Source organism: Aquila chrysaetos, chromosome 15, assembly GCF_900496995.4.
Source record: "Aquila chrysaetos chrysaetos chromosome 15, bAquChr1.4, whole genome shotgun sequence".
In the NCBI taxonomy this organism is placed as follows: domain Eukaryota; kingdom Metazoa; phylum Chordata; class Aves; order Accipitriformes; family Accipitridae; genus Aquila; species Aquila chrysaetos.
The window spans coordinates 25,859,679-25,870,608 of record NC_044018.1 but is presented as its reverse complement, the minus strand read 5'-3'; the positions used below and the strand labels follow the sequence as shown (position 1 = coordinate 25,870,608).

Here is a 10,930-nt window from a genome sequence, read left to right as displayed (position 1 = left end):
AAGCCTAAAAATCCTGCCCTGCCGCGTTGGGGATGGAAGACCTCGTGAACCAGAGTCGTGTCTGCAGAGCCCGCCCGTCCCCGAAGGGCGCGCATCCCGTGGAGACCCGGGCAGGGGCTGGGGCAGGGGCGAGGGTCTGCTGCCTGCAGCACCCCAGGGACACCCCGCGACAGGCCCTCACTGCTGCGACAGGCCCTCACTGCTGCGACAGGCCCTCACTGCTGCGACAGGCCCTCACTGCTGCGACAGGCACCCCTCTGCCTGCCGCCCTCACACACCGGGCCCTGCCTCTCTCCTCCTTTCTCCTCACCTGCGTCTTTGAAACCTCGAGGGTTGCCTGCATGAAGCCAGGTGAACAAAGACCGAACGCTGATGTTACCTGTTTGTTGGGAGAAACCAACAGGCACAGACCCCAGGACTCAGATACTACACACGTAGCTAATTTATGAAACTGCTTGACGTGGTTATTTTAACACCTTGACTTCTTGTCTGCTAGCCCTGTTTGCTGGAGCTATTCCACTACAAGCTATTTGTGTCCATACTTTGTCACCCTCTGCAGTACTTCTTTAGCTTTCTCTCAAGTGCGCCATTCCTGACCAGCGCAGGATGTATCCTTCGGCGGTAATTCGGCGGTGCCTGCCTGTGACATTCCCCATGCTTCTCTTATTCCCACAAACAGGCTGAGCATAAACATGGCCACGACAGGGAGAGATGCACAATGCCGTGTGATGGGACTTGGATACCTGCCTTCTTCAGGGGTCATTTGAAAGATCCCTGCCAAAATCTTGTGTTTCCTTTAGATTTCTTTGCTTTAAGGTGTGGGAGTTTTCCGCTCCAAAGAGCTTGCTGGAAAGCAAATCAGTATTCTCATTAGGGTTAACGTATTTAATTTCCACTCCTAACGTTCCATTTGTTTTTTCTGTTAGTGTTTAACTGCTGTGACACAAGCCCACTCCATGTGAGCTGTCCAAGTCTGTCTACTCGGTGGAAAACACCACTCTCCTTATCTCAACAGTGTCTGTGGGAAGGAAGACAAAGGTACAGGAACTTTGGAAAACAAACATACGACACTTGAGGGCAGGACAGCTCCAAAATGCAAACCAAAAGCAGATTCATAAGCTGAAATCCAGAAATCTTGGATTTCTTTATGGAGTATTCTGAGACTTGCGGCTCTTGAAAAGCACAGTAAAATAAACAGTGGATTAAACGGAGCAAAACCATGCAATTCTATTTGACGAGGCTCCAAAGCACAACAAATACAGTGTCTTGGCACCTCTAGGATAATGACCAGTTGTGGTTACTGATTCAATGATACTCCTCACTAAAGTAGACTGGATAACCCTGCAGTCTGGGCTAAATTTGAATTCACGTAATTATATGCTGCTTGTTATGTTCCCTTCCATTTTCAATTACAAAAAGTATTTGGTATTGTTTTCCCTAAGCTGTTACTTAAACTATTGTCCGATGTGAAATGGTTGTTGTATTTTACAGCACAGGTAGTCTCCCGTGGGAGGTTTCTAATGGGAGGAGAATTCACTAAATTAGTTTGTTGGTAGCATGATAAATCAAACCCCTCAGTCCTAACAGTGAAGTATAACAGAGCTAGCAGCAAAGCTAGTGTTATTGTTGCTAAGCGTTTTCTATTCTAGTTTTCAGTTGTTCATAACTGCCAGTCTGAGCTGAAATTTCCCCTGTTGGGTGTCTGCTTCCAGCTGTTTTATTTTAGCTTGTTTTGGTTGTTTTGTTTTGTATTATGATTTGTTTGATTTGGTTTTGGAAAGTTCCATTTACAACAATCGAGCCAACTACAAGGATGAATTTAGGGGAGAATACATGGTTTTGTCCATTATAAACATAACCATTTCACTGAACAGCCTCTAGCATCTCTCTGGTTTGGAAAAACAGCTTTCAAATTTGGCAAGTAAATTGCTTTAGTTTCAGGGATATATTTTTCCATCTTCATGAAAAGGTGACCTGAAGAGAAAAAGGGTTAAAAATGTTGAGTGGAGGCTTCTTAAAATTGTACAGCCCAGTCCCGAGAAAATTCCACCAATGTTGATCACATGTGACCTTTTGTTAGGCCCACCTGCATTCACATCTGAATGTGTGCACTCTCCAGAGAAAGGCTGAGCTTGTGCCTTGTTTTGCTAGTGTTCTGCATAAAACAAGAAGCCTCTAAGGGACTTGTGTAGTGCAGCCCAGCTCCCTCCCCTTGAACATTTCTGCCCAGGCTACCTGTTGTTAGAGACGGTGTTGGCAGGATGAATCACATAAAAGACCTGTCTCCTGCTGTAAGCTGTTTGTGGTTTTTGTTGGTCTTCCTGTATTAACACTAAAGGCTACTCACAGTTGTAAGCTTCAAGTAAGATTTAATGCTAACTGCTATCCCAGAACACAATGTGATACCAGAAAGGATCTGTAGAATGGAAGAGTGCCTCTGAAATACCAGAGACAGAAGAAAAAGTCCTGAGTGAGGGAAAAAGGAGCAGCTAAGTACCTTGAGACAGCTGTAATTCTGGAAGATTTTTGTGCAAAAGATTGTTCTTTTCATCAGGTGGGACTATGGAAAAGGAAGAGGAGCAAGATACAGTTTTTAAGATGCTTATTCAGAGGTCTCTGGTTTAATACTCTGTAGTTAAATAAGGAAAAAGTCAGTTATCATGTTCCGGTACAAAAAGGGGACTTAGAAATAAATTCTGTAAGCTTTCATATGTACACACATATGTATATAAGCAATGAGAAGGACAGTGGTGTTGAAGGTTGTTTTGAAAGGCTGAGGAGCCTGATCTACAGCCTCATTGGGCTGTCTTTATGTGTCAATACCCTTCAGTCCTGAGGTGTCACTTCCTTGAAAATTTAGTATGAAACTTAGATCCGGAATCATCCCTGGCAATTCAATGAAATAGTAAAAAGCAGTGATACTGCTCTTTATAATAACCATGAAGTAATCTGGCAGAACATATACATTAATAAACAGCGACACAAACTAAGGCCTTTTTTGTGAACTAAACGTATATGAACATGGACTAAAGCCTGCAAAGGAAAAAGAGATGGGTTCTTGGGCAGTGATTTCACAGGAGATGGTCTCAAATTTAACAGCTCAGTGCTGCCAAAAGGGCCTCTTCATTTCCAATTCTGCTTTCCAGTCCCTTATTTCGTGCAGTAATTGATGAGTTTTGCTCCTTCTCTCCCAGTCCTCGATGGCTGAGTCAACTCAGTAGCCCAGCAGAAAGATAACCAGGCAGAAAAATATATAGCTTTCTGCTGGATTAGTTCCATCAGTCATTGTTTCAATTAGTTAAGTCAGGAGGGTCTAGCAAGCATCAGGGCACAAAGGAAGAGCTGGGACTGCATGACTGGGTGGGAGGCTGGGGAAGGCCGCTGCAGGCATCAGCAAGAAGGAGTGAGATAACCTGAAGCTGTGCATTTCCTCTGACTTTTCAGGCAACTTTGCCTGTGAGAAAGCATTATGGTATGGCACTGACTGAAATTCTTGGTAAATTCAGTGAAATGCAACTCAGAATTATGATTGGTTGGTGGTATCTCAGGAATCTTCCCAGATGCTGAATCCAACAAACTAGCATTTCTGCAAGCTAGCAAACACTGAAATAAGGTACATGCCCACAGAAACCTACCTGTGGGCCCTGGAAGCTGACAATACCCAATTTTACTGTGAGCTGACAATATCCATGATTTTAGTGTGAGGTCTCCAGCGAAATTAGGTTCTAGCTACATTTAATATTGGAGAGATTAATGGGAATGAAATGGAAGAATGTGATTGTGATATGCAGTGATTTGGGAGAGCATATGTAAAACTGTTTCTGCCCACCAGGCATGATCAAAGGGCTGTAGCAGATGTTACTAGTGAGTGATTAAACTGCCTTGGGTTCTGATCAGTGTAGCAATTTGGTTTTCCTAGCTGAGCTCTCAAAAGCTGAGAGACTCTGTCTCCTGAAGAAATGGAGGTTTTTCTATTCAGTATCTCAGGAATCCTTGGTCTAAACAAATCCAGATTAGGACCGCTAGCTGTGCTCTGCTTCTGAGATATCCCAAATTTCCCATCTTTCTTAATAAGTATGTGGATTTTAAAGTGGTTCAGGAAGTCAAAGTGAAATCCCAAAGGATTTCAGAGACGTTTGAAGTGGCTTGTTCATCATTGTGTGATGTTTTCAGCTGATTGAAAACAACTCATGAAGATGAAAGTTTCTTGGGACAGAGGAGCCATTTTTGTGTGTGTGTATATTTTCAGACCCTTTCCCTAATATTTGTTGTCCTGTGATAGACATCAGATCTCTGATACCTCTCACTACTATGTGCTTGGTACAGAGGGGTCTGTTTTCAGCTGCACACACTGAGACACAAGAGTTTTCTAGACAACAGCTCTAGACAACAGAGGCACAGGATCCCTTGCCCTTTCCAAATTCTAGCAGATACACCGAGGCATACCTAAAACCTGCATATGCCTCAAGGCAGCTTCCTGGGCTGAAGAATAATTTGAAGCTAGGAAAGTTTTAGGATGAAAGTTCATATATGCATGCCCTGTCCTTAATCCTTCCTAGACATCAGTTCGTGCCCACTGTTCTTGCTGTTTCTCTCCTACCAGTGGCCATTGACTGAGACAGGAGCATGAGCTATCTGGACCTTTGTTCAGGTCCAGTATGGGCAAGCTTATGGACAGGAGTATCCAAATCATAAGCATCCTTCAGATCATTCTCACACCAAAGAAGAAAGGAAAGTAAAATACAACATCCCTCCCCGAAGGAAGAGGTCTGCGAGATCCTAGCTTTTATGGGGTACATAGAGAGTGTCTCAAGCTGTGATTTTGCGATAACTTATTTCAATTGCTGGCTTCCCCATTTCAGTCCCTTCCTTGAACCACCTCTGGCATTCAGTGAACTCTGTGCTGAGCCATGATGATAAATAATCAGATAATTTAACTCACTGTTGGCATTTCTGTTCTGGAACTGCAGTCTTAGAGAGCTGATCCTTGCTCATGTATTGAAGAGGGGAGTGAAAGGCAGAGGGACAGCCCCGCTCAAAGCCACATGCCGTACTGTCAGGTGGCAAATAGAAGGGAGTGAGGCTATCCACATCATGAGCTTCAGTTTAGAGAGAGTGGTTATGATCAGGATTTATAAAATCAAGGCGGTGGGTAGAATGAATGCAGATTTTTGTTCTGCAAATCCTGCAGTACTAGAACTAAGGGGCGCTCATTGAAACCAATAGGAGATTGGTTTAGAAAAGATAAAAGGGAATACTTTTTAATGTAGCAGGTATGGTTAACTTGTGGAATTTGCTGCTAGCAGAGGTTTTGGAAGCAGATGGGTCAGCAGACTGGAAAGGAGACTAAACAATTAAATGGACTACAGGTTCATAAAGAGATACTAACGGAATGAGTAGGGATGTGCTCCCTAACATCCCTAATACAATGCTGTGGATGCTGGAGGAGAACAAAGGAAATGTATATGCCCTGCTTGCATGTTCTCTTTAAATAGCATCTCTTGTTACTGGAGAAAGGATACTGGGGATAGCTGGATGTTGGCCTGACCCACCAGGGCGTCACTCGTGTTCTTTTCAGGGCCCTGGTTTTCTGTCCACAGGTGTGTGAAGACAAATGTGGTGTTGGTAGGAGTTTGTATTTTATTTTTTGAAGGTGATATCTCAAGGTTTTCTTTCCTCAGTGAAACCTGATGCTTAGATCACTAGCACTGTGTTGTACCCTATTGAGGAAACATGCTGTTTTAGGACAATTCACATAGTATTAGCTATTAGAACGGGATCCTTAGACTAAACTATAGCCCTCTTGATGTTGCACTTTTCCACTGGGGTCCTTCTGCTCTGTCTGCACAGAACTTGATGAATACTCATGTCCCAGGAAAGATTTCGTAAGCTATGATAGATTTTTCCCCCAGGATATCGGTGTATTTTGGATATAATATTTGAGAGTCTTCTGCCGGAAAACATCTAGTGCAGCTGAAGGAGAGAGAGTGCCAGATTCGACAGATTACTAGGCATGAATCCCAACCCTTATTTGTATGAGTATTCCTTCTGCCTTTGGATAATCACATTAACATCAGAAGTATTGCTTACACAAGTACTACTGAGAAAAAGTGGTGAACAGGCTTGGGATCTCAAAGCAATGTTCTTGTTCCAGCACTTTCTCAGTGAGATTCTGATCTTGTTTCTTCTTCAGAACTCATTAGAATTGGGACATCCAATAAGGAGGACTACCCACTACTCAGCAGCCTCCAGTAATTACCAACCCACCTTTTAGACCTATCAGAAGTAACATTTTTAGCAGTTCAAACATTGTTTTCCTTGCCCTTCCGAAGCTCATCCCACACTTAGATACATGAGGGTATATTAGACAGCACTATATTTCATGCTTGGTTGATTATGGGGCCAGATCTTTGGTCTCTGCTGAGGTTTTTTTTTGCTGCTACTCCAGTGCAGATGAGCCAGAAACTTTCCACAACCATGTGGTAAAGGAGGCCCCAGTGGGTGTAAGGCTGGTATCTCATGGTGGTTGTCATCAGACAGCGTGGGTTATGGTATGTCTCCTGCCAAGCCAGCCTGGAGGAGCACAGCTCAGTGAGACCTCAGGGATCTCGCCTAATAACAGCAGTGACCTAATTTGAAAAAAAAAAAAAAGAAAAAAGCTATCTTCATTTTTTGTGGCTGATAATACCCAAAGGAGTACCACTGTGGGTGCAAAGGGAGGATTATAGACATCAAATGATAGAAAGTGTTTACACGTCTGCTTTTACGTGCAATTAATCAAGCTTGGAAAGAATGAAGTAATTTTCATTTGTGCACCTACAAGGAGAAGCCAAGTTAAAGCAATTATATAGATCAGCCCCAAAAAATGAAAATGTGAGAAAAATAATGCCAGCAACACTGCAACTTAAACTCCAGATTTCAAGCCAAGCACCTATGAAGGAAGAAGTATTCCATGGAAAAATATCATATTCTTGCCATCTTTCTGACCACAGAGTTATGCTCGTTATGGTAAAGCTATAATTACAGCATTGTGAATACAATGCCGCAGGCAATGGCCTGCCAGTGTTTTTCCACTATAAACCCTCATGTGAGGTTTGCAATTTTGTGAAATACAATTATCTTTGGCTGGGATATCCAGCTACAATCTCAGCCCAGAAATAGATTTTTTTGTTTGTTTGTTTCCTTTACCAAGTTGTTCAAAGTTCATTGTTTGATAAGTGTTAGAGCCTTCCTGATTGATTGCCTGCTTATGCCCAATCCATACTGTGAGGATGGGTGGAGAGTTTGCTGTCAGTGGTAGTGCATCAATGCTGGGCAATATTCAGGGCTGTGAGGCTATCACAAAGTCCACACTTTGGACCAAGCTGCCTACATTTGTATCAGTGCAGTCTGGGAAAGTCAGGACAGCAGGGTTATAGCAAATTAGCACTGACTAGCGTATCCAGGCATGCACAGCAAAACATGCTTTAGGGAATACTAGAGTATGTTATTACAGCTATGGAAGGAGGGAGAATTGGCCAGGCCGATTAAATGGGTAAAATTGAAAAGATTTGTCTATCTTACAGAAAAAGGAAATTCTGAGTTGACGTTACCAAAAAAACCCCAAACCTATAGGATTAGTGAAACTCTACAACACGCAAAAAACCACTTGTGGAGTTACAATTTTTATTCTTTAGTGGGGCTTAGCTAAGGCTCTTCTCTCTGTCGGATTGTGGTAATTGAGATCCAAATCCAGCCCAGTTTATTCTTTCCACAGACAACTCAAAGGGAAAATATGGTGCAAACAGTGAGTGCTGATCCCCAAATTGAAGCATAACAGCATGTTTAATTACAAATGCTAACCATGTAAAATCTCCGTATAAACCCCTTGGAAATAGGTCTGAAATAACCATATGTGTAATGTCTTTCTTCAAAATAATTATTTTGAGAAAAATACTGCATGCACTTAAGGGATCTCACCTGTATTTAGATGTGATTCACTAAACATGAATTTATTCTTTACATGAATTTATTCAGTGTCAGTGCTCTGGAAGAAAACATAAAATCCTTGTGCTACAGAGATCGCTGGTTGCTTCAGCAGCTTGTGAGACATTGTGGGGAAAAACTGCTGAGTTCACATAGTTTAAAATAAATACAGATCAAAGCAGTTTATTGCTTTATTGATGGTATGTAATTAACCAGTAATCAGTGAACTATGCATACAAGAGCAGTAATACAATAGGCAATCCATACTAGAAATTTCTAAACAGTCTCCTGTAACTAATCCCAAAGCCTTCTTAGTGTACGCATACACACACACAGAAACACATGGACACACGCGCACAGAGTTGTATGCACCCCCTCACTCGTGGGCAGTATGGGTTACAAAAACAAGCCCCCTTCCCAAAGATTGCAGGTCTCCCTGTTTACACACGCCTCCTGCGGGAGATGGGGGTCCTCTACCTTTATGCAGACCCCTGCAGCTCCCTACAAGTTGTTGGCTGAACCCCACACCTTTGAGAAAGCTGTTTCCCCTCCAAGGTCTCTCCCTCCTGTTAAGAGTTTTTATGCATCTTTTATACTTCTTTTCAGTCTGACTCCTGCTTTGTGTCAAGTCTCTTTGTAATTCCGCAGTAACTGTTTAATCTGGCTGATGGTCATCTTCTGTAACATGATCATTTTGGGTAAATGCTGACGAGGCAGTTTGGTGTATTTGATCCACAGACACACAGACACTTTGGACACATCTTTATCTTCACAGGTGACATTATCTATGCCATTTGTCAAGGTGAGTGGGCTGTGCATCCCCATCAGGTCCATAGGGACAGCCATCCTTGGGAGGCACGTGGGCCACAGGAGCAGGGAGAGCAAGGGGCACGGCCAAGCAGCTGCTTGCAGCCACGTGGCTGACACTGCTCAAACCAGAGAGAGTTGTGATGTTCTGGATGCATCCCACACGGTTGAAGGTAATGATAAGTGGGCAAGCAAACCTATTTCCAGACTCTCTTCAGGCTCCAAAATCCAAAAATAAAATTAACAGTTGCTTTACTAAATGTCTTTTGAACACCTATTATGGTTCTCAATAAAGGGATCATAAATGGGACGGAAGCAGCAAATTGGATCATTGGAAAAATCTGCAGAGAGACCATCTGGGCCTGGTGCTTTACTGGATGGTGAAGAATTTACATTTCACACTCCCACAGTTTACATTTTCTGAGGTGATAAAGACATTTGGATCATTTTATTTTTTGGATGTTTTACATAAAATGAAGAGCCGTGATTGAAACTGGAATTGGAGTCAGGAAATAACCAGACTGTGTACAATGTGGTAAAGTGCTAACAAATGCCACGTGTTACATGATTAATTTAGTATAAATGCCAGTTATGGATTTGGTTTGTCAGCAGTTGGCTCAGGTTTTGTGATTACTGGCCAATAGTTTAACTGATGATTTGATCTATAACAGAATCCTCAACTTTTGGGAATGGAAGAGAGTTGCATTGATAATTTAATGCATTAAGTGTATGAAGAGCTGTTAGCTTCTAGAAAGGACACAGATAAGTTCTGGGGTCTTAATGTAACCGATGAATAGCCTTTTCTTTCAATACAGCATGATTTATGGTGGTAAATCAGGGTGAGGGGATAGAGCTATGTGACTGCTGTTGTTTCAATATGTCTTCAGGCGGCGTTTTTGAATTGCAGATAGACATGCAAGGAAAACTCTGGGTCTGACTATAAATACAGCTGCAAAGTATGGCACCGCTCTTGCCTCTGAGTCAATCTCTAATCGCTGTTCTTGGCGTATCAGTGCTGGGCCATAGGGAAGGGCCATCTGTCAGAGGTAATTGAAAATGGAGGCACTGACCATCTGTAGGTATTTAAGGTCTCCTGACATTTTTTACAAGCTGAAGGATAATTTATAGCGTGTCTACCTATTATCCTCTACATTTTTCAAGGGAATACAGTATTCTTGGTCTTTTGTCTTTCACTTCTGTGGCTTGTCTTTATGTCACAAACTTACTTCCCCCATCTCTGCAGTTCACTGTTAGCTGTAAATCCTTGTAAGTTTGAGATTTTTTCAAAATATGTGCTATGTAAATTACAGGTCACTGTTATTGCTGGAGCTAAAATGCAAGCAGAAGCTTTCCCTAAAGCCTTAGGATTTTGAGTGGGCTAAAATGGAATACAGATCTAGTTTCTACTTTGCAAAAGTCAATGAATGCTATATTCCCTTGCTTTCTCTTATCCATATGGTGTAAATCATTTGACAAATGCAAATGCCAGCTCTATTCTAGAGAAAAGATGTATAGATGTGTAAAGGTACTGTGCCTGCAGACTTCCTGTATCTGCACAGCTATAGCTGGTTAACAGTAAATAATAGTGTACACTATGTGTAGGATCAAACTCTTGGTTCCATTAAGAAATTAAGAAAGATTTTTAATGGTTAGTTTACATGTTGAACGGTTGAATTTTACATACACATTTCTATTTAAACATATATTGGGTGTGTCAGTGTGAAGGAAACCAGCTCTGTCACATGCATGAGCACACACACACAGGGAGTAAGTTCGGCTTCTTCCAGAAAAAAAAAGATGTTGCTTGAATATTTTTGGTAATTATCTTTCTAATCCAGGCATTCAAATACTGTACGTGTGCCGAGCTCACATGGAGAGAAGGGGAAGATACAGAGAATTTTTAATAAAAATGCAGTCCCAGCAGGATTTGAAGTACACTACTTTGAAATACAAACCCAGAACTTTATTATCCAAGCTAAGCAAATTTTCTGAACATATTCAAGGTGTTGTTATGGTAAGTGAAGGAAGCCTGTGAACTTGCTTGGAGTTGTTTGAAACTGAGAATAAAAAGTAAAACACATTTTCATTTCAGCAGATGGTTGGCAGAAATCAGAACAAAGTCCATTTTTCTAGGCAGGATCTGCATACACGCAGACTA

The 10,930-nt window shown here is 42.0% G+C and overlaps 1 long non-coding RNA gene across 1 annotated transcript; it reads left to right on the top strand.

The window, feature by feature from the left end:
• The first annotated feature begins 196 nt into the window (after window positions 1-196).
• On the top strand, window positions 197-8,007 carry LOC115351296. Its single transcript, XR_003926759.2, has 2 exons — window positions 197-351; window positions 927-8,007. It is a non-coding gene; the product is annotated as an uncharacterized LOC115351296 (long non-coding RNA).
• Window positions 8,008-10,930: the final 2,923 nt, after the last annotated feature.